Source organism: Callospermophilus lateralis, unplaced genomic scaffold (assembly GCF_048772815.1).
Source record: "Callospermophilus lateralis isolate mCalLat2 unplaced genomic scaffold, mCalLat2.hap1 Scaffold_63, whole genome shotgun sequence".
In the NCBI taxonomy this organism is placed as follows: Eukaryota; Metazoa; Chordata; class Mammalia; order Rodentia; family Sciuridae; genus Callospermophilus; species Callospermophilus lateralis.
The window spans coordinates 16,080,506-16,104,946 of NW_027514713.1; the positions used below are offsets into that span (position 1 = coordinate 16,080,506).

A 24,441-nucleotide genomic window follows, 5' to 3' on the forward strand; every position below is an offset into this window, starting at 1 on the left:
GGGCACAGGAGCCCCAGGTTCCCCCCAACCCTTGTCCTGCCTCACATCACTCAACACAGCTTCAACTTGCTTTCTTTTCCTGGAGAATAAAACTGAGGAATATGGTGGGTGATATAGTGGCAGAGTCAGAACTAGAACTTGGCCTGATTTTCAGCCCAAAGCTCCTTCTACTGCTTTGTGGCAAAGCCTTTGGGGGTAAGAAAGAGCTATCAGAGGGTGGGAAAGAGTCAGGCAGGGCTCTTTAGGGATTATTATTTTTTTCCTTTCATGCTTACAAAATCCAATAAAACTTCAAGCCCACCCTGGGCCACTGCATCCCATGAGAACAGTTGAGGCAAGACAACTAACAGCAGAGTCCCACCATGAGATTTGCCTGAAACTAAAAGACCAATCTGTCTCAGGGGGGATCTGACAGATGCAGAGAAGAAGCCTCTTTTCTATGGAATCCTAGCAGAGGTACAAACCTCACATGGGCTTCAGGAAGGACTTCTCCATGACTAAATCCCCTTCATAATTAGATGTAATTATTCTTGTCCTTTGTCCTAGCCTGCATCAGAGTGAGTGTAAGTCTTTTAATCTGAAAGCCATTAAGATAGCAGAATGGTGAGGTCACCTGGATTAGCAGCTAATGGATTCTCTCCCCCTTGTTCTGATGATAATGGGATGGGACAATGAAATATTACTCTGAAGCTTCTGGGAGAGAATTTACAGGACTCCGGCTTGTGTGTTTTGCAAATGAGGTGGCAATAGGGAGAGAAACAAATCATAATTCTTTCCTGTTCTTGGGCGGCTCCTGAAGCAACATTTCTAGCCTCATTCTTCTGACGAAGGGATCTTCTCTCAAAGGCCCCCTGTGTCCCAAAGGCTCCCGGACTTGCTTGGCTTACCTTGCAGCAGTGTGTAAAAGGCACCTGAGGCAGACAGGTTGGTGGTTATGGTGACATCATCCTTGCTGGAGGTCTCTACCTGGACATGCACCGAGCTGTCTGTGTCACTTCGAAAACTGCTCACCTGGCCCGTAGGGAAGGTCACATTTGTCAGGCGGCCAAAGCTGTCATACCTGGAAACCAAGGGGTAGCACTGAGTAACAAAAATATGACGGTGCTATAGCTGGAATGTTCTACCTCATGCCTTGGTTTTATGTGTTCTGCTTTCCTTTTCAATCAGATACAGTCCTCTGTTTCCCTCCTCTCCTTGCTCAAGTCTTGGTCACCTGTTGACATCGAACTGGAGGAAGATGATTTACCATTTGAGTTTTCCTTTCCCAATTCACATAGTGGAGAGGATACCCCAGCCCTGCCTACCCCCTGGGAGTACTGTGAGGAGCTTTTCCTAGGATGCTTCTCTTGTGCTGGGATGCTGATGTACAAGGCATTTCCCTCTTGGGATTGTGAGTTGTCGAGGTCAGGAATGGTTTATGGAGTTCGATTACTAGGCTGGGAATCTGGTGTCACACCACTTGGATTCTGCCACCTGTCAGCACTGTGACCCAGGAGGACCTACTCCCAGTTCATCCCTGCTTCAGCAGAATTGAGTCAGGCATAGGGAAGACAGGCAGGGGATGCTGGCTGAGCAACTCAAGGAATGCAGGATTGAACATGCAAGGCCTCTCGTTCCTGCTCTGTAGGAGAGAACAGGCCATGACTTATTCACACTCTACCTGCTGTATGACATGACAGAAACTGGACACATGTAGACACCTGATAAACATCTGCTGAAGGCACACATGGAAGAAGCTGCTCTTGATAAAAGATACTTTGGCCCTCTCCCTAGGTATCTCCCCAGAGTTTTAGTCTCAAGAAAGAAAGAGGTTTTGTATCAAGGCAGACAACTGTAATTATTATTGAAGGTATCCTGTAATGCATAATTAAATTGAGCCCGAAGAAGATACAGCAAAAAGGCCCCATGCCTTCAAGATCTGGTTTTCATTTTATATGAGACAGCCCAAAACCCGTAATTTCCACTCCTTGCATTTTCCATTAGAAGGACTGAATGTCTTAATTAAATGAACATCAAATAGAACAACCAATTTATAAAACTTTCTCTCCTATTCATTCATTTCACTACCTTTCAAAGTTTGAGAAATGCCACTGGATCTCTCTGCTGCTTGATCAATACCTATGATTATCCCATCAGAGCAGTTTCTTCTGACTCTGCAAGGGAAGAATTGGAGCTGCCCATTCTACAGACCCTGAACACCTTTGCCCTGAGGGTTGCTCTTACAGAACCCTTTCTGCTCTGCTGCAAAGCTGCTCAAACAGGTGCAGGGGCCTGGAAGGGGGAGTACACAGAACTCCAGACTCTGAGTGGTTGCCTTAAGTCCTAGTCCTATGATTGGGTGACATCTGGACAATGGCTTGTTTATGACCATCATGGCTTTAATTATGGGAACCCAAAAAGCATTGACAAGTTTTCTTTCTCTCCATGAGAAATGGAAGGAATGGCTGGCATGAAGTCTTTGGAGCCAGACAGTCTATGCCTTGAATCCTGGCTCCACACTTGCTAGCAATGTGACCCTGGAGGATGAGCGTGCAGTTCTGTTTCCCACCTGCCTCAAACCCCCACCACAAATTACCACATTTTGGGCAGGTTACATAATGCAGCATAACCTCAGTGAGCCTTTTGTTTCTTCTTCTATACATGAGGATAATAACTTCTAGCTCATAGAGACACAGAGAAGACCAAAAGAGGTAACATATTTAAAATGCATGTAAATTCTTACCAGGGCCTTCAGGACCCCAGGGGACTGTCCTTATTGGAATGTCAACTCCCTGAAGCAGGCACTTCAATTGGTTACTATTGTAGCCAGAACTTTGAGTGCTAGACACGCATTTAACAATGTGAATGACTTGACTCCTTACAGCCTCTCCTTCTGACTTCCCCGTGACCTTTATTCTTCTGTACCTCTGTAATTCACTGCCCCTGATGCTGTTCCCCAAATATGCCAAGCTCAATCCATGCTATTGGTGCTTACACTGACTGTCACTTTGCAGGGAATGCTCTTCCACACAGGTGTGGCCAGTTCCACCATTCAAGTTTCAGTTCAAATGGGGCCTTCCCTGACTACCATTTCTGAAATAGACAGGTCCCCCATCTCTATCATGTTATCTTACTATATTGTCTTCATTGTACTTATTATCTTGTTTAGTTACTTGTTATCTGTCTCCTCCTACTGGAAGATAAGCTCCATGGGGGATAGGGACCTTGTCTATATTCTCAGTGCCTAGACAATTACCCAGCATATAGAAGGTACTCAGTAATATTTATTGAGTGGGTGAATAAATACATAGGAAGATGGTAGGTACTATTGTTGATTATTCAAGACATGGATTGAAAGCAACTAAGAGTTTACTACTCCCTCCATTCCCTGTGTGAGGAAGTGAAAGTTCACAAAGATTCAGAGTATCTTTTAGGTACCAAGCATCATGCTTGTAATCATCTCGAGGTAGGGATTATTATCACCATTTCACAAATGGTGATGATTAGACTCAGAGAAGATAAGTAACTTGCTTAAAATGACACAGCTAGTTAAAGAATATAGATTCAAAGTCAGGTCTATTTGACCTTCAAGAGTGTGTTCTTTCATCAAGCTTTCCATAATAATGATGCTGTTTCAAATCAAAACCTTTGTATTCATCACTGTGTTAAGGAAAAAATTCTGTTTGGAAGTCCCAAGTGGGTCAAGAAGACTGACAGTTTTCCCTTCAAGATGCTTTGCTTGGCTACTGCTGCAGTTGACTTTTGCAGTGATGCCAGGCCCCCTCTTGGAGGGAGGATAGAGATGGCCCAATGATTGGCTTTCCATTATTTCATTCCACTGACTTTTCTTCACTCCGTTTTCCCAAAGCATCTCTAGAGCACAGTGAAAGAAAACACATAAAAGATTCATCGAGTTGCTGTGAACTTGGCTCTCAGAAGAGGACTGCTAAAGGGTATCTTCACACACTGTAAGGCCTTCTTCTTCACACTTGATACTTCATCCCGAGCCACTTACTATGTGCAGCTAGCGAGGAAAATGCCAAATTTCCTCTCTGATACTAAACTGTTGATGATTTTAACTTTTTGTTCAGAAAAAAAGATCTGAGTATTACGACTTTCATCTGTGACTGTTTCAAACACCAGCATCAACACCAACAACGGGAACGGACACTGTGTCATCTATGAATAATTAGAGTTCACGGTCCATGCACTCCTATAGTTCCCTTGGCCTCAGTCACTGTAATGAATGGCATCACTACATCATTGTCCACTCAAAAATCAGGTCAGAGCCAGGGCACTTACTGGCTTCTGCAGTAAAAACTTGTACTCACTATTTCCTATAAAATGAAGTCCCAACAATGAATTCTAGCCTTCAGGATTCCCAAGATGTAGTTCGCTCTCCCAGTGTAGGTCTGTCTCTCACTGATGGCTTAACATGTGCTGGAAAGTATGTTGGGTTCAGGTTTACCTGGGATCCAGGATTGGCTCTGATCCATACGTCTAACATGTTGCAGAGCCACTCAGTCTCTATGTTGGTTATTCTGCATGCTCTCCCCTGCTGGGAGCCATCAGCCAAGTAGGTATGACAATCTCCTTGCCAGCTTACTTCCATGCTGTCTGTGGAAGGACTTCTGAAAGGTGACCTTGCTCAAGGACCAGGGCAGGATCCGTGTTTAGGGTGTTCCCCCTTTAGAATAGGGAAGTTTAGCATAATAGGAGAGTAGGGTGTTCCCCCTTTAGAATAGGGAAGTTTAGCATAATAGGAGAGTAGGGTGTTCCCCCTTTAGAATAGGGCGTATCCTGCTGCTGAGTTCCTCTTGAGTGCTTAGGTCAGACAGTATATTTTTTGAGAGACAGAAGCCCATGCGGTGTGGATTTAGGCAGGGTGGATTTGGGAGAGAGTGGATTTGGGAAGAGAACGTGGATTCCCCCAGAACGTGTTTGTAGACGGCCGGTGTGAGTTCGGGAATAAAGAATTGCTGTTTGAATCTACAAGCTGTGTGGAGACTCGTGATTTGTGCCCAGCAAAAGACTGCGGCACTCCCCCATCATTCTCTGACCTTCTCTGTGCCCAGAGAGGCTGACCCCTGCACACTGCATCACTGAGTACCTGGGCTGACTCAAGTCTGCTTAAGCTAAGTCTATGGCCAGCACTGATAAGACACTGGAGGTCAGAACCAGCTTTTCCTCATTCTCTCCTTCACTGCCATATTTCCAGGAATAGCTGCATCCATCTATGATAACAGCTTCTACCAGGTGCTTTCTCCTTCCCACGGGGCTTCAGCAACAATATTCTACCTGCTCCCCCCACCACCTTGACCTTCAGCCTGAGGCTTGGTAATGGCTGTTGTGTTTTTAGTGCTTGGGTGCCTCAGCATCTTTTCTTGGTCCCCTTATCCCTGTCTGTACCTCTAAAACATATTTTCATTTGAAAGGTGTAGTCCACCCTTCCAGTGCAGGTCTGTCTCTCATCGATGTTGCATATCATATCTGAGTGGAAATTTTTTTTTTTCTTTCTGAACTCTGTCTTCTAGTGTGTGTGTTTTCTGATGAGAAGTCTGCTGTAATTTTTGTTTGTTCTTTTTTTCTGGATGCTTTCAAGAGTTTTTCTTTTGCATTCAACAGTTTGAATATGATATGTTTAGAAAAGTGTGTGTGTGTGTGTGTGTGTGTGTGTGTGTGTGTATGTGTGTATTTATTTTACTTGGTATTTTTTGAGCTTTTTGGATCTGTGGTTCATTATTAATTATGAATAATTCTTGGCCCTTATTTCCTCAAATATTCCTCTGCCTGTTTTTCAACTCCTCTCCTAGAATTCTAGTTATGTGCATACTAGATCATTTGATGTTGTCCCACAGGGTTTGAAGTATTCCTTTGCTCTCTTTTTCTCCTATGTTTTCATTTGGGTAATTTCTACTGGCCTGTCTTTCTTCCGCAGCTGTGTCATGCTGTGTCATCAGGAGCAACGAGCCGGTCAAAGGCATTCTTCATCTCTGTAGTTGTGTTTCTCATTTCTAGCATTTCCACCTGATTTTTTCTTAGGGTTTCTATCTTCTTGCTGAAATCATCCATCTGATCTTGGAAACTGTTCACCTTTTTTCACAAGAGCTTTTGATACAATTACAGTTATTTTAAATTCTGTGAACAATGGTTTCAACATCTGTGTCATATCAAAATATGGCTCTAATGATTCCTTTTTGCTTTTTCTTCTCCTACCCGTGTTCAGTTGAAAATGTGACACCTCGTGTGGCATGGTAGAGACTGAGATTGATGGCTTGTGTTTGGAAATGAGTTTACTTCTGCTAGGACTTCAGGGAGGGGTTGTGAGTTAATCTAGTTAGGATTTGGGCTGGCTTGGAAGTTCCTGGTTTCTGTGGTTGCCTCAGTGCATCATAGTCTTTAAGTTCTTTTAGCAATTTATTGTGCTTAGGGTGAGAAACTGATCTGTCAAATGTTTTTCTCTTGGCCTCAATTTCCACTCCATCCTTAGCATTAGGTCCTTTGTGCCACAAATCAGAGGGTCTCCTTCCATGCTCTACCCGCTTTCCATCCTTTTTGCAGCAATGCTTTGCTCTGCACTGTTGCTTTCAGCTTTTTAATCAGTAGGAGGTGATGGTGGGCGAGTTCTCTATTGTCCTGAGGAGGACTCAGCCTTAGGTATGTGTGCCCCTGACCCTGGGGACTGTCTCCACCTAAGTGCTCCCACCCCTTCTCAGGCGGCAGTTTGGGGCTCTTACAGATTCCTGCTCTTCTCCTGCACTACATACTTTTTCTGCTTTTCTTCTCTCATTCAGCTGATGGGTCTCCACCTGTGTCTAAGTGGGAGAGTGACTGGCTCTCTCTTCACAGGTGAAGGCTTTTGCTCCTCAGGGGATGCAGGGTGATAGGGGTCTGGGTGGAGCAGGCAGCTATTTGTGCTCTTCTCCTCAGCGGTTGCTCCACACCTCCCCAGGTCTAGCAAAAAGGTCTCTTTCTGAGATCTTTCTTCAATCTACTGGTGGTGGGCGGGGGGGGGGGGGGGGGGGGCGGAAAACTCCTGAAGAGGATGTGGACTCCTTCCATTTCAGTTCCCAGGGCTTGATACTCTCTTGCCCATACACACTTGGCCTTCAGAAATACAGTGGCCATCCTAGTGAGCTCCTCCTACTAGTTCCAGTTGCATCCACTCCAGGGAAGCTAAGTTCATATCCTGTCTCTCTCTGCAGGTGTCTGTCCCTCCTTGAATCTGGGCTAGTCTGTTGCTCTATTACCTCTGAGGAGTTCAAGGAAAATCCATGAATTTGCCTGTTGTCAGGCTTACTTTTGTTATAAGATTGGGAATGATGCTCTTTCTAGCTCTCATATCCCCCAAGCAAAATCAAGAAGCCCAATCTGGGGGCTGGAATTGTGGCTCAGCGGTAGAGCACTCGCCTAGCGTGGGCGGGACCTGGGTTCAGTTCTCAGCACCACATAAAAATAAAGGCATTGTGTTGTGTCCATCTACACCTAATAAATAAATATTAAAAAAAGAAGCCCAATCTGTTGATTTGAACTCTTCGAGTTGAATTCTGTGTCCTTCCAGGAATACTGATAATGTCAGAACTGGGATTTGAATCCAGCATTCTTCTCACTACAGCATATTTTCCTCCCTTTCTTTATCTCCCTTCCCTCTTGAATTTATGTTTCATTTATAAAATATTTAGTGAATCATTTTCAAGGTGGCAAGCCCTAAGCTTGACACAGAGATAAATTAGCAAGGTTCTCACAATAGCTAAAGGAAACATACCTATAACAGGAGCTGTCGTCAGGCATTGTGGGAGACCATAGTCACTTCCTGCTCTGAAATTTAGGGAAGTTGGTTTTTCATGCCCACCCAGGAAGTCAATTTTGTTTATTTACTTATTTTGTGGTGCTGGGGATTGAATCTGGAGCCTCACATAGGCTAGGAAAGCACTCTACCACTGAGCTACATCTCCAGCCCTTAATTTTGGAAGGAGCCTCATGCTACTGGACATTTTCTTACATTTTCTTGTTTTCTGACCATATGCCAAGTCTGACAGCATTGATGGCCCTCCCTAGAGATGAGGTCCCTATTGCAGACTCCTTGGAGGTTTTTACCAGCAGACCTGTGGGCTCAGGGAAGGAAAGTAACCTTGAATCTCCAGAGCTGTGAACTCCAAGTTGCTCTAAAGTGTGTGATGTTTATGTTAGATGTATTATTTAATCTGCTAGGAAGATCGATAAAGCCAACTTAAACTTGTTTCAGTAATAGCCCATGTCACAGGCAGGCCTGGATGGATTTTTTTTAAATTTTTTAGAACATTTGAATTTGAATCCACCAAGGTGCCTCATGGAGCTAAAAGGAGAAATTTCACTAGAGCAAATGGTCCATTGGTAAAACCTGTTCAAATCCTTGTTAAGAAACACCACAACACAATATGGTGTGATGCTACATCATGTACAACCATAGAAATGTAAAGTTGTGCTGCAATTGTGTACAATGAATTGAAATGCATTCTGCTGTCAGATATACCTAATTAAAATAAATAAATAAATAGAAAAAAAAAGAAAAAGAAACACCTCGACAATAAACAACCATACACCTTTCCTTCTAGGAAGCTTAATAGCTTGTTAAGTATTTTTTTCCTCTCAGTATTAATTTAGTTTTTAATCCTCGGAATGGCCCATAAATGGGGTAAGGTAGGGATTTTTTTTTGTTTGGTTGAGACATGGGCCTGGAGGCCAGCTAGCCTGCCTGAGTCACATGGCTAATGTTCAGTGAAGATAGGTGCCTGGCTCCCTTGCTTTGTTTCCAGAACAGATCCACTTTACTTGGCCCACTCAGCATGCCATTTTCCAGCCCATTTAGGATATCCTCAGGGACCTGACCTCTTTCCTAGTTCACACCTTAATATGTTCTACTTGACATTTGAGTCTGCTCTTTTGATTCCTACTCCTATTAAAACTTTGATCTGTTCCTCTGATTAGTTTACTTACAAACTGCTCCTGGCTAATATGTTTCATGTCCAAATAACATTTCTATAATTACTGCTACTGCCACATATTGCTTGAAATAATAATAATAATAATAATAATAATAATAATAATAATAATGGCAGCCACTGTCATTTTATGGAGCTTTTCATATTTTATCTCATGGAAATTTTGAACCTCAGGCTGTTCTTATAGAATAGACACTATTTAGATCTCTATCATACCAATAAGTCACAAAGAACACAGGTGAACCAGGCCAGTGCAGTTGGAGGAACATGGACTTGTGTTCCAGTTGTGCTCTACACCCACTATGTGATTTTTAAGCTTGTTCCTTAATCTCTCTGTGCTTTAGCATATTCTTATGTAAAAATGTGGAAGATAATTTCCTGCTCTCTGAAAAATGATCTACCATGAGACCCAAGGTAATTAATCTGTATCAGGCTTATGGTTTACCATCTCATAGATGCTATGAAATGGGAAAGAGCCTGGCACACAGAGGGATCTCAAAAAAGTGAGTTTTCTTTCTTTCTTTCTTTTTTTTATTTGCATGGCTTTTATCTTCCACTTCTGGTTTGTGTCAAGAAGGATCAGTGCTTTTCTTGTGTACTCCTATAAAGTGGATTCTTTGGAATTTCAAATGCTATTTTATAAAAAGCAATTGTAATAACTTTTCCTTCTTCCTAAAATATCAAACATGGCTGTAGATTTCATCAGGGAAAGAGAGGAAGGGACCCTGTCTGGTAGAGGTGTAGGAAATGGTTTTAGATTTCAGGGTGGTGAAGAGTAACAGTGGCAGTGATGTGCAGGCATTCAGTTTGGGATCTGAGGGAGTGACCTTGGGAACTAATTAAGTGTACAGACTCGCTCTGACAAAGAAATCCCTGTATTGGCTAAATAATGTATGAGATTTCCATGGGCAATGGGGAAAATTGAATTATTTAGCGTATTTCCATTTCAATGAGTTAATCAAGATAATTGCTGTTTTCCTGGATCTTTGTCTTTTCTTTGCAATTAGCAAGGTCCTTGTTTGGAGAAAGGAATTTAGTTAGTGAACTTTGTACAAACTGCTGTGACATTTTTTGGTGTAAGTTATATTTAAAACCAATTATAGGTCCTTTTCCTTTGAGTTTCAAGATTGTGAGAAACTGATGCTTGATCCACTTTGAGAAGAATGTAGGGTTCAAGGATTCAAGTGCATTTGGGATTAACAACCTTAAGGGGGGTGGAGTGGGGGAGGGCAGTAGGGCAGAAATGAAAGAGCAAGAGCTTTGGCCTCAGACAGATTTGGGCTGCAATCCCTGTTCTGTCGTGTTCTCACTATGTAACAGCGGGCAAATGGGCTTGTCCAAGCCTCAGCTTTTACTTCCATAAAGCAGATAATATCTGCCCAAATCCCAGCTGCTGTGAAGGGAGACTGCAATGACAATGCAGTTCCTGGCCCACTTTTTATGGTCAACAAGACTAGGTCCTTCCCCATCCCCCGCACACATGTCTAATGGTGACACTTTCAGCAGTCTCAGTTCTCTGGAACATGGCTAACATCTTGGGGAAAAACAAATAAAAGCTTAAAAAAAATCTAAGTAGGAAAAGAGATGTTACAAAATCCCTTCATTAAAATACCTCATAGGGAAACACTTCATAACGTCTATTTAATTTTGGCTGGGATTGTAATAAGCTGAACTTCTGCTTCTCTGACCACACCACTTAAGAAGCCCTGTATGGGGGGAAGTAGGGTTGTAGCTAGATGAGGTGAGCACTGTGACTGAAAACAAATGGGGACACAGTAACTCCCCATGGAGGGGCCAAGAAAAGAGTAGTTGAGCATTACTTTAGGCAGGGCAAAGGGTTCTGCATCCTTGTCTCCCCACAGAAGCTCTTTCCTACAACAGCATAATATGCCATTGTTGCTCTCCTCATTAACAACCCTGACTCATAAATAGAAAGGTTATGTTAGATCTGTGTCACGTGTTTCAGAAAGGAGGCAGGTAATGTACCTCATAACAAGGTCATCTAAAATGGTAAAAATTAAAAAAAAATTTGGTACTTAAAGATGTGAGCTCCAATTATGCAAAAAAAATTCACCTATATGGAATTGTTCCTTCTCCCACTACCATGTTTCTGAACAGTGGTCATCTGGAGAGGCTAGCAGTTTATCAAGGACTTTTCATCTATATCATCTCCCTGTACTATGTTCACCATGAGCATTTTATAGATGTAGAACTAAAGCCCAGAAAAATGAAATCCATGGTGCAGCTAGGATGGAAGCCCAAATTCTCTGATTCCAAAGCTTGTAGCTTCTCCACTACACAAATTTCCTTCTCAGGAGAAATCATCTAGAATATGAACATGAGAGCATATTAAAGGTAATGGTTTGCATCCCAAGTCCTGAATTAAAAATGAAATACATTCAAGAATGAACACTTCATCTCTAACCTGCAATGCACCCAATGAAACAGCCATCAAATGGCAGCAGCTGGATACTTACTCATAAAAGGTTGTCCATCCATTTTCATTGCTTTTGGTCGCCAGAAGGCCAGAGTTGCCATGGTATGTCATCATGGCCAGCTCATGTCCTTGTGTGGTCACACTTTTGAGTGCACTGTTGGTACCCATGGTCACCCAGTATACCTGGCCATCTGGGACCACCAACCAGAGAGGCATCCCAGTAGAATCTCGGCGTATGTTAACCATGTTGCCGTTGTTGTCTGTGATGAGAGTGATGTCACCATCCCCAGTGTAGGTGAAGTTGTACAGGTAGTCTCCTGTGGGAAGGCTTTGGGTATACAGATGCTTGCCACTGGTATCAAACAGGTAGAGCTCCTGGTCGATGGGGGAGGACAGCTCATACATGTTCTGGGTGTTGAGGAAAGGCTTGTTCTTCCTGATGAACCGAATTCGAATATTCCCAAGGTCAGCCACATAGCGCTCCCCATCAGCACACACAGCCAAGGAAGACGGGGTGTTCAGCTTTGCATCCTTGGCGTAACCATCGTCTCCAGAGAAGCAATCACAGTTGGCATCGTTTTTACAGTCACAGCCACTGGGGGCCCCAGCAACTAGGGAGATCTCTCCACTAGTGGTGACCTGCCTGATGCGGTTGATCTTTTTATCATCAGTCTCAGCAATATATAGGACCCTGTTGTGTGAAACAGCCAAAGCAGTGGCTGACTCCAGGGTTGCATGGATGGCCACCTTGCTCAGCAGGAAGTGGTCGATGCCAGGAACCTGGCAGTGCATGGGCCTCCCAGCGACAATGCGTACCTGGTGATTTTCAGAGATTTGCAGGACTACATTGTTGTCAAGGACATAAAGAGAGTTGTCCATCGGGTTGATGGCTAAGTCTGTGGGCCACTCCAGGCGAACCTGACAATGGAGACATGAACACTCAAATGATTGGCAGGATGTCCCCCACTAATCATCCCACACCCCCTTAAAACCCATAACAGCATTCGAAGCACCTTTACATATAGTCTTGGCCAATCCTTACAGAGTCTACCATCAAAAAAGGAGTGTTAGCCCCCTGAGCACAGGAAAACCATGTCACTGAGGCATTGATGGTCTCTGTCAGGACTGACAAAACCTGAAGAGGGGATAACAACAGAAAGTAGCTGGTGAGAAGATGGACTTTGGAGTCAGACAGGCCTGGGTTCAGATCCTAGTTCTACCACTTATGACCTTGCGCAAGTTACTGTGCCTCTCTGAGCCTCAATATTCACATCTGGAAAACAGAAATAATAATTGTGCAGAGTGCTCAAACAGTGATATGGGGGTGGGAGGGGAAGTCAGATGAAATCTGGAGGCAAAGTAGGACTTGTTCAGAGGTTTAGAAGAGACTCTTCATGAATGGATGATATGATACGTGTATAAAAGATGATTTCTCAAATAATAGACAGAATAACCATGGCACTGTCAGACACAGTTATAGACCAGTGGTTCTCAAATCTGGCCCTATATTCAAATAATCTGGGGATGTTTTAGAAAATAGTGGTATTCACATTCCACCCTGAGTGGGGTTTGGACATTGACATTATTTCAAGCTTCCTGGGTGATTCTAATTGGGAGTTGGGAAACACAACTGGATTCCTGCCTCTTATATTGGGTGATAACCAGACAAACAGCATTGGTATCATCTGGGAGCTGGTCAGAATTGCCCCAAACCTATTGAATCAGTGTCTGCATTTAAGCAAAATCCCTGGGTGATTTCTGTGCCCACTGAAGTTTAGGAAGCCCTGCTCTACATAATGGTTTCTAATACCTTTGAGAACTGGTCCTTGGAAAGGATTAATGAAGTTGGCAGTAGGATTTAGGGTTCACAGGTCTGGGGCCCCACTCTGAGCTTCTTCTGAGCCTGACTGGTAAGTCTTTAAGTGGGAACCTAAGAGGCTGCAACCTTCAGGGTTTAAGGTGAGGAGAAATGGACATGGACATGGGGCATGGATTGTTGGATAGATCACACTGGGAACTACTGGCACTTCACTAGTTGGGCCTTCAAGAGGTCCAACCACACCATACAGGGTTGGAAGTGTTGATGAGTGTTTCCTTCTGCTGATTTTTGGGCCCTAACTAAAGACTATTCAACTTAGGGCTCCTGAGCCCCCTATAAACCCTTGCTCTTTGGTCCCTTATGGAGTCCACTCTAACTAATATAATAATTTAGATAAGAAGTTTCTCTCCCAGGAATTTTCTCTTGTATACCATTGTCTACAAGCATATTCATCAGACCCAGTTTTAACAAGGGTGAAAAACTGGAGTTATGCCCAACAATTGAGAATTGGCTAAATAAATTATAGCATATTTAGTTCACTCATAAATAAGAATACTATGTGTAATCATTATAAGTGACATTATAGATGGATATGTAATGACAGGGGGAAATGTTTGCTATGTGTTAAGAAGAAAGAACAGGTCACAGAATTGTAAGCACAGTGTGATTCCAATTAGGAGGAAATGTAACCATAAATTAGATCGATTATGGATAGAGAGGAGATTAAAAGCCTGATGGATATATCTCAAAACATTAACCATACTAGGATAAAAGGCCATTCTAATATTCTTGGTGATTTTAAACTTTTCAAAGTTCTTGCAAGGTGCATGTGATTGCTTGCCTAGGTAGAATGAAACCCCAATAAATTATATGTCTAGGCGAGGCCACCTTCATCTGTCCCCTTAGCTCAGGGCCATTCTCAGGAAGGGCGAGACCTTTCTCGGTTCTTCAGAGCAGTCTGTCTTCGGGTCTTGTCTCCTCACCCCCAACCCCAGTGCCTGGCTGTCTGCACAGAGTGAGGGCGCTGCAGACCCTGCAGAGCTGTGGCCTGGACTGCCTGCCACTCATGCTCCCCAGTGCTCTCTGGAGCACTGTTGTGCCAGCTTTCGGCTGCATCAAGAACACAGTTTGCTCTAAAGTGACAGGAGAATTTTCAATTTTCTAAAACCCATTTCTTGTCAACACTGGCTGCTAAATATTTTATGCCCTCTGGTCCTGTGGCACCTTGGGGACCTGCTTGCGAGAACTTTCTGCCTGTCATTATGATGAAAAGATGGCGTCTTGATGAGTGGGTGGGTGGGAGGGGGGAAGAGGGAATCGGTAGAGGGAAAGGAGAGAGGAAACCAGAAGAAATGAACAGCAAGCATGTTGTCGAAAGCTGCTGCATACACAGGGGCACCCGGGGGTGGAGAAGGCATGGCTCTCAGAGCTGCTCTGTCATGTAGCTGGCATGATGGTTCTGGGGCATACTGTATGTAAGCCAATCTGGTCTCACCTCTGATCAGGGATGATTCTGCCTTTGGCTTGATTTCCCACCACCAAAACAGAGGGAGCAGACCTTATGCCTTTGGAGGTCCTCCAGCTCCTAGTTTAAGGGCCATGTCAGGGAGGGGCATCCCCTCCACCCTATCTTCCTGAGTATTTTCTGCTTCACTGAGGCACTCTGAGCTGACTGCCTTGTTAAAGAGTGATGTGCTTGCAGAAATGACTGTCACATGAATGAATGAATGGCCAGCAAATGGCACAGACCCAGCAAGGGATGGAGGGCAGGACACCTCACTTCGACTCCAATTCCACGGTCACCAGACCTTCTCACCCCATAGCAAAAGGGGTAATAAATATGCATAGGGTAGTTGTGGGGATCGGCTGAGGCAATGTACATAGAAGTTCTTTTGTGGATTTTAAAGGAACCTAATATTGACACGCTATTGGCAGCTGCCAGGCACTGTACTAGGTGTTTACTTACATGATTTTATTTAAAAAATTCATTTTGCATCTCTGATGAAATCTAGTATAGGGCTCTGCATAAATAACACCTTTTATTTCACCAGGTCTCAGTTTCCTTATCTCTAATATCTACCCTACAGGATTACTGTGATGGCTACATGAGAAAAGAGAAGGCATGCTTAGCTCTCTAATCTCACTAGAAAAGCACCCAGCACATAGAGTGTGCTCATTTGGTCCCTAGGTAGAGAGTGATGCTCTGCCTGGGGTGGCCATACCTGGCTATATTAATATCCAGCTTTCTTTCTTTCTTTTTATTTGTACCAGGAATTGAAAGCAGAGGCACTTAACCACTGAGCCACACCTACAGTCCTTTTTATATTTTATTTAGAGACAGGGTCTCACTGAGTTGCTTAGGGTTTCGCTAAATTGCTGAGGCTGGCTTTGAACTCATGTTTCTCTTGCCTCAGCCTCCCAAATTGCTGGGATTACAGGCATGTAATCTGCCCCCTCTCTACTCAATGCCTCCTCCCATCCCTTTCTCTCATCTTGGACCTGGTCTTTGTCTCCTCCTACGTTGGTCCAGGTTTCTGGGTTCTCCCCTTTGTACTCTTGCCTCCTAGCTGTATTCTGTCTTTGGCTTCCCTCCCTATTCCCAATGGGACAGCTAAGTATCTAGGTATTGGTAACAGAGGAAGCTCTGAGAATGAAAGCCAGTACCCGCTGCCCATATGTGTATGTCAAAATATATGCCTGCTCTGGAGTTTTGTAAAAAAAAAAAAAAAAAAAATCCATGCTTAGATTCAGACAAAGGTAGTAAGGGCCAGCAATAAAGAAATTTTTAGTCTAGGATTTCAGAATCTAAGTGTGGGTTTTCATTTTTTCCCCCATCCAATATATGCCAGTTGTCTTCCAAGCCTTTGCTCTGACTGCTTGGCAGTATCTCTATCTAAAGTTAAACAGTTTTCCAATGTGTGGATTGAAAATGTTCAGCACCCTACGATGGCTGGTTGAGGGCCCGTTTTGAGAATTGAAAATACTTGTATGGACATCCTTAGGCCGTGGCTGCTTCCTGGTGGGTGATTCCAGCTTGTTCACAGACTGGAGAGGGAAACTCTCGAGCCAGCGAGGGGAAGCCTGCCAAATTGCAAAGACGAGTGGCAGAGAACGGATTCCATTCTGGAGTGCAGCAATCACAGTAGTTGGCGCAGAGGGAACCGCACTAGCACCCGACTGGCACGTGGCACAGTGCTGGGACCGCCAGCAGCAGCCATGGGGCCCTGGGGAAGCCACATGTGTCAGGAACAGGCGGGCATGACGAGTGGGGCTGGGAGCAAGTGCCACAGTCAGCCTCCCAATTTCTGGTACCTCCTAGATTCTGGTAACGTTGGCAAGATGGCACAGGCCAAGCCCAGCCCGAGGACCTAGCAATAAAGGGTCACTTGCCAAGTCACTGTAGGCTATCCTAAGGTCATGCTGGATTGCTAGTCACATGTGTCTCTATTGAGTCTATCCTGGGATACTGGTGCCCACCTGCCAAGGTCCAAACTCTCTGGCCTGAAGTGGCAAGGTCCTTTCCTATTGGCCCCAGACCATGCTTCCTATTTCAACCCCTACCTCCTCCTTCCAAGCAGCTTGAGCTCTAGCGTTCAATTTCCCAATGGTTTTGAACATATCAGTCTCATTAACATCTTTGTGCCTTTGTGCATCCTGTCCCCTTTCTGTGAAATGTCTCCTTTTCTTTTTTTGCTACCCAGAAAAACCCCTATTCAGTCTTTAAAACCTGGAGTAAATGTTACCTCCTGTATAAGCGGACCTTAGAAATTCAGTTTATTTCACCTCTGAAGTGTTGAGCAGCACTAGGAAGTTCACGGGCATTGTTGTATGTGTTCTCGAGGTAATTCTGCCAGGCCCATGGCAGTGATTTCCATTTCTCGGATGAAAAATAGGGCTCAGAAGACTTCAAAAACCTGCCCAAAGTTACTGAGCTAGTGAGTGGCAAAGCCAGGATTTAATCACTCAATCAATCAATCAACACATATGGGCTGTTCTTCAATGTGTACTAGCCACCTGATTAAGTAAAGAATTCCTGCTTCATGCAGTTTATGAACTAGAAAAAGAATAGATAATATGCAAGTACCTGTATGTGTTACAAAAGAGGAAGTTCAGGAGGTTGTGGATTTAAATTAACACTGTTTAAAACTCTATCCATCCTACTCTGCTGGCCTTGGGCAGATTTCCCAGAACCTCTGCCATGCCCACACACTTTTTACCCCTCTTGATGACCTCCCACAGCCTCTGGGAGGTGAGTGGGGCAGGGTCAGTGTCATCTCTGCATCCTTGGTGCTTATCAAAGGCCTGTACCAAGTGGGCATCCTTTAAAGGCTTGTCTGGTGCAAAGATGAAGGGCCAGCAGAGTGGCTGGGTGGCTGGGTGGTGGATGAGAGGATGAGCTCAGGGGCCCAGGGTTCTAGCAGACAAGATCTTTTCACCTGATAAATATCCATGACAGAATCACAGCTGAGGGGCCGAGCTGATGTGAGGTCATTGGAGCCCAGCAGGGTGGATATGATCCCATTCTGATCAATGCGTCTGATCATGGTGCCATCCACAAAGTAAATCAGCCCAAACTTGTCCACTGTAATGCCTGGATGGAGAAGCCAAAACAGGAATTCAGCATCAGAGCTAAAAGGACACAGAAAGCACTTTGGCAGCCTGGTCTCCTCAGATGCTCCTACGACACTCAGCCCCCTTCCTTTGGTGTGGTACTAGAGATGGAACCCAGGGCCTTGTGCATACTAGAGCCATGCCCACAGCCCTCTGGTTCTCTTCTAAAGACAAACAGATGGAGGTGCAGAAACTGTGTGCTTTGTTTGAAACTGGGATGGAGCCCAGGTTCTCAGGTCCTCTTGGGCTCTAGTCCTGCTTTGCTGCCTCCAGAGATTTTTATTTATCACCTCAGTCACCCACAAAAACTGGACTCATAACTTCTAGGGGTTTTGAAGCACTAGAGGTAGTGGTAAGGGGATATTTTTCACTACACTGTGCATTATTTAAATTAACTGACTTCTCAAGTGCTGCAAATGTAATAATAAAATACACTTTTTTTGTATTTTATTTTACTTTTTTGGTAATAAATTTTCTTTTCTTTTAAGATAGTTCTTTAAGTTTTTCTATCCTTATTATTTTAATTTCATTGGTTGTTATGGTTTGGATGTGAGGTGTCCCCTAAAAGTTCACATGTGAGACAATGCAAGGTTTGGAGGAGAAATGACTGGGTTATAGCCTTAACCTAATCAGTGAATTGATCCCTGTTGGGATTAACTGAGTGGTAACTAGAGGCAGGTTGGGTGTATCTGGAGGAAGTGGCTCACTGGGGGCATGGTTTGGGGTATATATTTGTATCTGGCAAGTGGGGTCTCTCTCTGCTTCCTGATTATCAGGTGAGCTGCTTTCTTCTGCTACACACTTTGCCATGATGTTCTGCCTCATCTTGAGCCTCCAGGAATGGAGGCTGCTATCTGTGGATGGAGACCTCTAAAACTGTGGGCCCTTGAATAAGCCTTTTCTCCTCTACAATTGAACTGATCAGGTCCTTTATCACAGCAGCGAAAAAGCTGACTGAAACATCTGTCACTGCAAAAGCATAGTCTGAAAAGAATTCTATGGGTTTGCATAGAGAATATTGTTAAATTTAATGTCTAAGGATAGCACATCGAAGAGAGGAGCCAGGATTACTCAATATCATCTGTTCCATCCCTAGATTGACACTTGGTTGACTTTCTCCCTGGCCCAGCCGGTGTGATCTTGGGCAAGTAACTGGACATCCCTGCACTTGTTTCCTCATCTGTCAAACCAAGGTATTGTTGTAAGTCTGTATTTCTTTTTTGAATGTGTGTGAGAATCCCTTGGGGGACCTGCTCCAGATCTCAAGTGTACCTGAGCACCTCTCTGATCTTGGCAAACACCTTGGTGGTCATGATACGCATTCAGTATTTTTTAGCTAGTGATGTGCATCAGAATCACCTGGAGTGTTTTCAACACACACCCTTTTGACCTCCCTCTTGGAAATACTAGTTCAGGGGGTGATTGTGCCTGTGACCAATGCACACTTTAAATTTGATCGTGGGTGATTCTGATTCTCACCCCAGGCCCAGAATGGCCTGTCAGACATTCCCCTACCACACCATTGATGCTTAGGGATGATGGGCAAGATTTGCCCCTGAGAGGGGCCTGGTCTAGACGGGGAAGCCCAGAAAATGACATGCCTGAGGAGAACTTGTCACTTCTGCTTGATTTTCCTAGAGGCAGGCAGGGGGAAAAAGGGTCAGACGAGGTTGGCTAAGGTGGAGACGCTTGCGATGTGAGACTTCCCAACTGTGTTAACCTCAGCAAACTCCATCCCTTCTAAGTTTTGGTTTCTCATTTATAAAATGAGGATACCAACATCTGACTTGCAATAGTTAGCCATCAATAATTATTAGTGGCTATCAGGATTATGAGAAACACCCAGCACTCTGTAGGTTCTGTGGCACTTGCTCTGGGGCCCTGTGTTTCTTCCTGGGCCAGCAGATGGGCTGGGATGGACCAGCTCTGAGGAAGGGCCCCTGGAGCACTGGTGTGGCTTCCATGCCCCCTGAGGCTGGGCAGCCGGAGAGGGTTTCACACAGAGGACCAGGTGGCCTCGAGGCTGGGAGCCTTTCCCGGGGGGCCCTGCCTAGAAGGCAAATTAATTTCATTCTGTAAGTACCAAGACAGGAGTTTTCTTGTCTTCCTGGCTCTGTCCTGTCTTTCTCTTCCATCTGCCAGGACTGATGAGCGCTTCATTAACAATTGGTTTCTTGCCCATATCCAGAGACTCAGCCCTCACACCACCTCATCTGAAATACCATTCCTGGACCCCCACTTCTTCCCACTCCTGAAGGGGCCATTCCTCTGTGTCTCCAGAGCCTCAGCAGATTACACTTTTAGTTATCTGTAGTGCCTTAAGGCACTTCGGCTCAGTTGTCTGCCTTCTCAGTAAAATCTTGAACTCTTTCTGGGCAGAGATTGACTTTAAGTTCCCTGTGCTTCTCATTTGACTGATGTGGAGTGAATGCTCTGGACAGTTCTGCTGAGTTCACGAGAGAATGAATGAATGAATATCTGCCTCCCTGGCTTAAGGGTATGTAGGAAACACTCACTGCTGATGATCTGAGTTCGATGGTTCTAAATACAGCTTAAAAAAAAAAGCCTTGCCTATAGTGACTAAAGGGCCTGGCCATCTACCTTTGAGATCTTTCCAGGTGACCACAAGGCACAGGCAGACTTGGGAACCGTGGCTTTTGAGAAGTGCTTTTCAAACTTCAATGTGCATATGAATTTCTTGGAGATTTTGCTACAATGTGGATTGTAGTTTAGTGATTCTGGGGTGTAGAACTTGAGAGTCTGCATTTCTGATCAGTTCTCAAAGCATACTGGTGTTGGTTGCCTGTACTTTTGAGTAGCAAGGCCTTGGAACGTTCCATAAACCACAAATGGTTTCAGGGCACGTGATGGAAGATGGCCTGGTTCTGTGGACAGAGAGCATTTCCTGGACAGGGACCATGTATGATCCATTCTGATTCCCGGTATCCTGAGCAAGGTTGGCACAGAATCATATCATAGACCTACTTCCAAAGTTTGCTGCAGGAGTCTCTAAGGACACGCATTCTTTCCTAGTTCCTCAAACATAACCTTGGCCCCTCTGGAAGTGACCTAAAAACGTAGAGGTCTTTAGGGTACCACTCTTGAAGTTAATGAGCTGAAGTCAGATCTTACTCTACCATCTTTCTGGAAGCTGCAGGAAAGTTCCTAGCAGGAGGTAAGAACTCAGGAGTGTTTTGTGACAAAAAGTAATCTAATCCCAGCTTATAAGTGAGAATTCTCTTTTTGTCTCAGAGTGAGGTCTGCATCATATACAGGAGCGCCCTTCAACCATATCAGGTGGCAAGTTGGCAGGACCTGTTGCACTGGTTCTTAGAATTAGTGGGAAGGGTTTGAGTATTAAAGCCACACAGATAAATACAGTTCCACTACCCACTTGATGAAGTGACCTTGGGCAAAGCATGTTGCTACTTTGAGCCTCAGTTTTTTCATCTGAGAAAATATAAACTTCAAAGGATGATTCTGAGGATATAAATTGCATGAAGGATTTAAATTTCTGTGCATAGTTCCAGATACATTAAAAAAAGAGAAAGAGAGAGAAATGCTCAATGAATGGCAAAGCTGGTCACCTTGGCAAAGCCTCCAGAATACTTATGTTGGTGCATAATGGAAAAGCTAAGTATGGAGATGCAATATTGTCCTGCACAACCTATTTCTGGGCACTTAAAGGTTCTGTTGAGTTATACATGCAGCTAGGTTTAAGGGAGACTTGAGTTCAAGTGTATTTCTAACAAGAGGCTTTGAGCATTCCTCAGGGACCTAGGGAAGAGATCTGAAAAGAGGCAAGGATTCTTGTTCCCTAAAGGGGTCCAAAGAGGAAGATGCCCAAAGGATTATGGGTCTTTGTCCTGGACATGCCGAGCCTGAGGCCAAACAGCCAAAGGCAGAGATAAGCCCGTCCTGGGGAGTGCACACTCGTATGCATAGCTGATGTCACCCCTATGCAGCCAAATGCTATTACTGAGAGCAGCTGAGGCAGCTACTGGAGGACAAATTTCTAGAGGACAAAATTCTAGAATTTAATCTATCTCAATATTTACTGAGGGGTACACTGAGGTCTAGAGAGCAGAAGGGATTTGCCAATCTTCAGGTATCACTATTGAAACCGGGTTTTCTGTTTCCTGATAGACTTAGGAAAACTGGAACACACAAAATGGTTCCCTTTCCCTTCCACTTTGGCTCACTTTAGAAATAGATTTTAGCACCTGAGAAAACAATGAATTGAAAGAGGGAAAGAACCCAGTTTTGAAATCATACAATGGAAATATCAAAAGGTCACTGAAGATCATAAATAAAAGAGACTCCAACCACTGCTCTTTGAATTTATAGAGGATGAGACTAGAAATCAGAAAGGCTGGGTGATCAGCCCAAGGCCATATGGCCCCCAATTTCCTAGCTTGTCACCTGTGTCTCAGTTGTTCTCCAGCCAGCTACCACCATGGACTGATGCTTCAGTCTGAAATGCTATGTTTTAATCCAAGATATTTATGGGAAATGTACTTTTGTTCTGCAAAACTGAAGTTGAGAGCAATGTGTAATTCAGTATCCTCCATTCAAATCTCATGGAATAGCTCAGATTTCAGTGTGAGGAAAAACATTTCTCCTCTGAGATGTGAACATATTTTCTGTTTCTGATAATGCAAATCCTAAATGTAGTTCTATGTTTTCCTATTTATTTGCTCTGCTGCCATGAAATCAAGTCCACTCTGAGGTACAATCAGACGTGTTTCTTCTTTTTGACTTTGGTTCCCACTTCCTGTTTAATTTTAAGACATGTGTCTTTGGGTGTAAGAGAACTCAATTCCTTTTTGGGAAACATGGAGGCATCACAATCATCACCATATAATATGATATCATTGTATCATCATAATATCATCATTTAATTATAAGTTATAATATATTAGTAATTCTAACAATGTATGTATCTTGTTATTGTTATCATCATTACTGCTATGATGACCATTTTTTGAGCACCTCCTTATGCCTGAAAATGTTCTATACTTTGTAAACATCCCTTGTGACTCTTTGTGTGTGTGTGTGTGTGTGTGTGTGTGTGTGTGTGTGTGGTGCTGGGGATTGAACCCAGGGCCTTATGCATGCAAGGCAAGCACTCTACCAACTGAGCTATGCCCCCAACCCCATCCTTTGTGACTCTTACACCAACCCTTTGAGGGAGATTTTAATAACCTCAATTTAGAAATGAGAACTTCAAGAAATGAGGTAATTCTTTCGAGACCACCCAGTTGGGAAGCTTCAGTTTTCTCCTCTGTACATTGGATGTACTCACAGGGATCCACCTCACAGATGGTTTGGGGACAAAATGCTACTCTTTCAGCTATACAGTGAAAGCTCTATTCATGTTAATTATTATTATTTTAAAAGAATACATACAATTATTATATAAAATATCTACTTATATAGAAATGGATCCAATTATTGAACTAGGGTCTGTCTGGCTCTGTTCATCTTCTCAAAGACTTTCTTTTATCCCAACTTAGCACCACCCATGCACCATGTTGAACTAAACTACATGTGGTTAGCTCAGCACCACCTCTGTGGCTGTCTGAACCAGAGCTCTATCTGCTTGTGGTTAGTTTTCAAGTCACCCTAATGTGTGCAGGGCAGGGAACTCTGTTAGGGGGTAGACTAAGGCCACAATGACAGGTATCACTTTGCTTTGTGTCTGGCTAGACTCACTCCTGCTGGCTGTACTGCCACTCTGAGTCTATGACAAGCCTATTCTGTGACAAAGTTCCTATCTGGGGATTGTCCTCTGAATACATTCCCTGTGGCCTGCTCAATCTTTGCTAGATGATATCAGTGGATTGATCACAGGGATGATCCAAAAGCCACGGTACCTGGAATGTCCATAGAAGTGTAAATTTCAGATTCCTCACCTGATCAATGTGTTTTCAGAATTTTCCATCATGACCATCAGTCACTTGGCACAGTCTGAGTGATATCCTCATTTATGCTGAGAATTAAGCAGACTATGGCATTCAAATTACCATGTCATGGTTTAAATTCTTTCTCCTGTTGCTTCTATCTGTCATGTCCTCAGACTATAGGATAACCACCTCACTTTGCCATGGATTCAAAGAGTTCAGGCTCTTGCCACCCACCGCCACCATTATTAATGACTTCCTCTTATTGCCACTGATTATCCCCAATCCGTTCCAATCACCCAGGATTCCTTTGCCATTGAGCCATCTGAAATTGACATGTGTAGCTTACCATACAACATGCAACAAGGCAGGGGAGAGACAGGGAATTCTCCACTGGTTGGCTTACCTATGTCTGAAATCTTTATTTCTGACAGAAGACAGGAGAGCAGGGAATAGAAGAAAGAATGAGGTGTTAGCAGCAGGGTTAGAAGCATTATTAGCGGCCTGAAAACTTGACAGCAATGCTACTGTACAATACTGTAATAAATAAAGACTTAGCAGCTATGACACTGATATATTTTATATTGGATATTACTTGTCAGTGAGTTCACTTACAAGCAGCTACATTTCACAGAGGAGGCACGGTTCCACCTCACCCCCACTGCTGACTCCGGAAAGAGGACTAGCATGACACATTCCGCTGCCTTAACG

The 24,441-nt window shown here is 43.9% G+C and overlaps 1 pseudogene; it reads right to left on the bottom strand.

Annotated features, from left to right (window-relative positions):
* The window catches only part of LOC143637778 (teneurin-4-like), a 373,204-nt pseudogene that overhangs the window by 20,006 nt on the left and 328,757 nt on the right, over window positions 1-24,441 (bottom strand).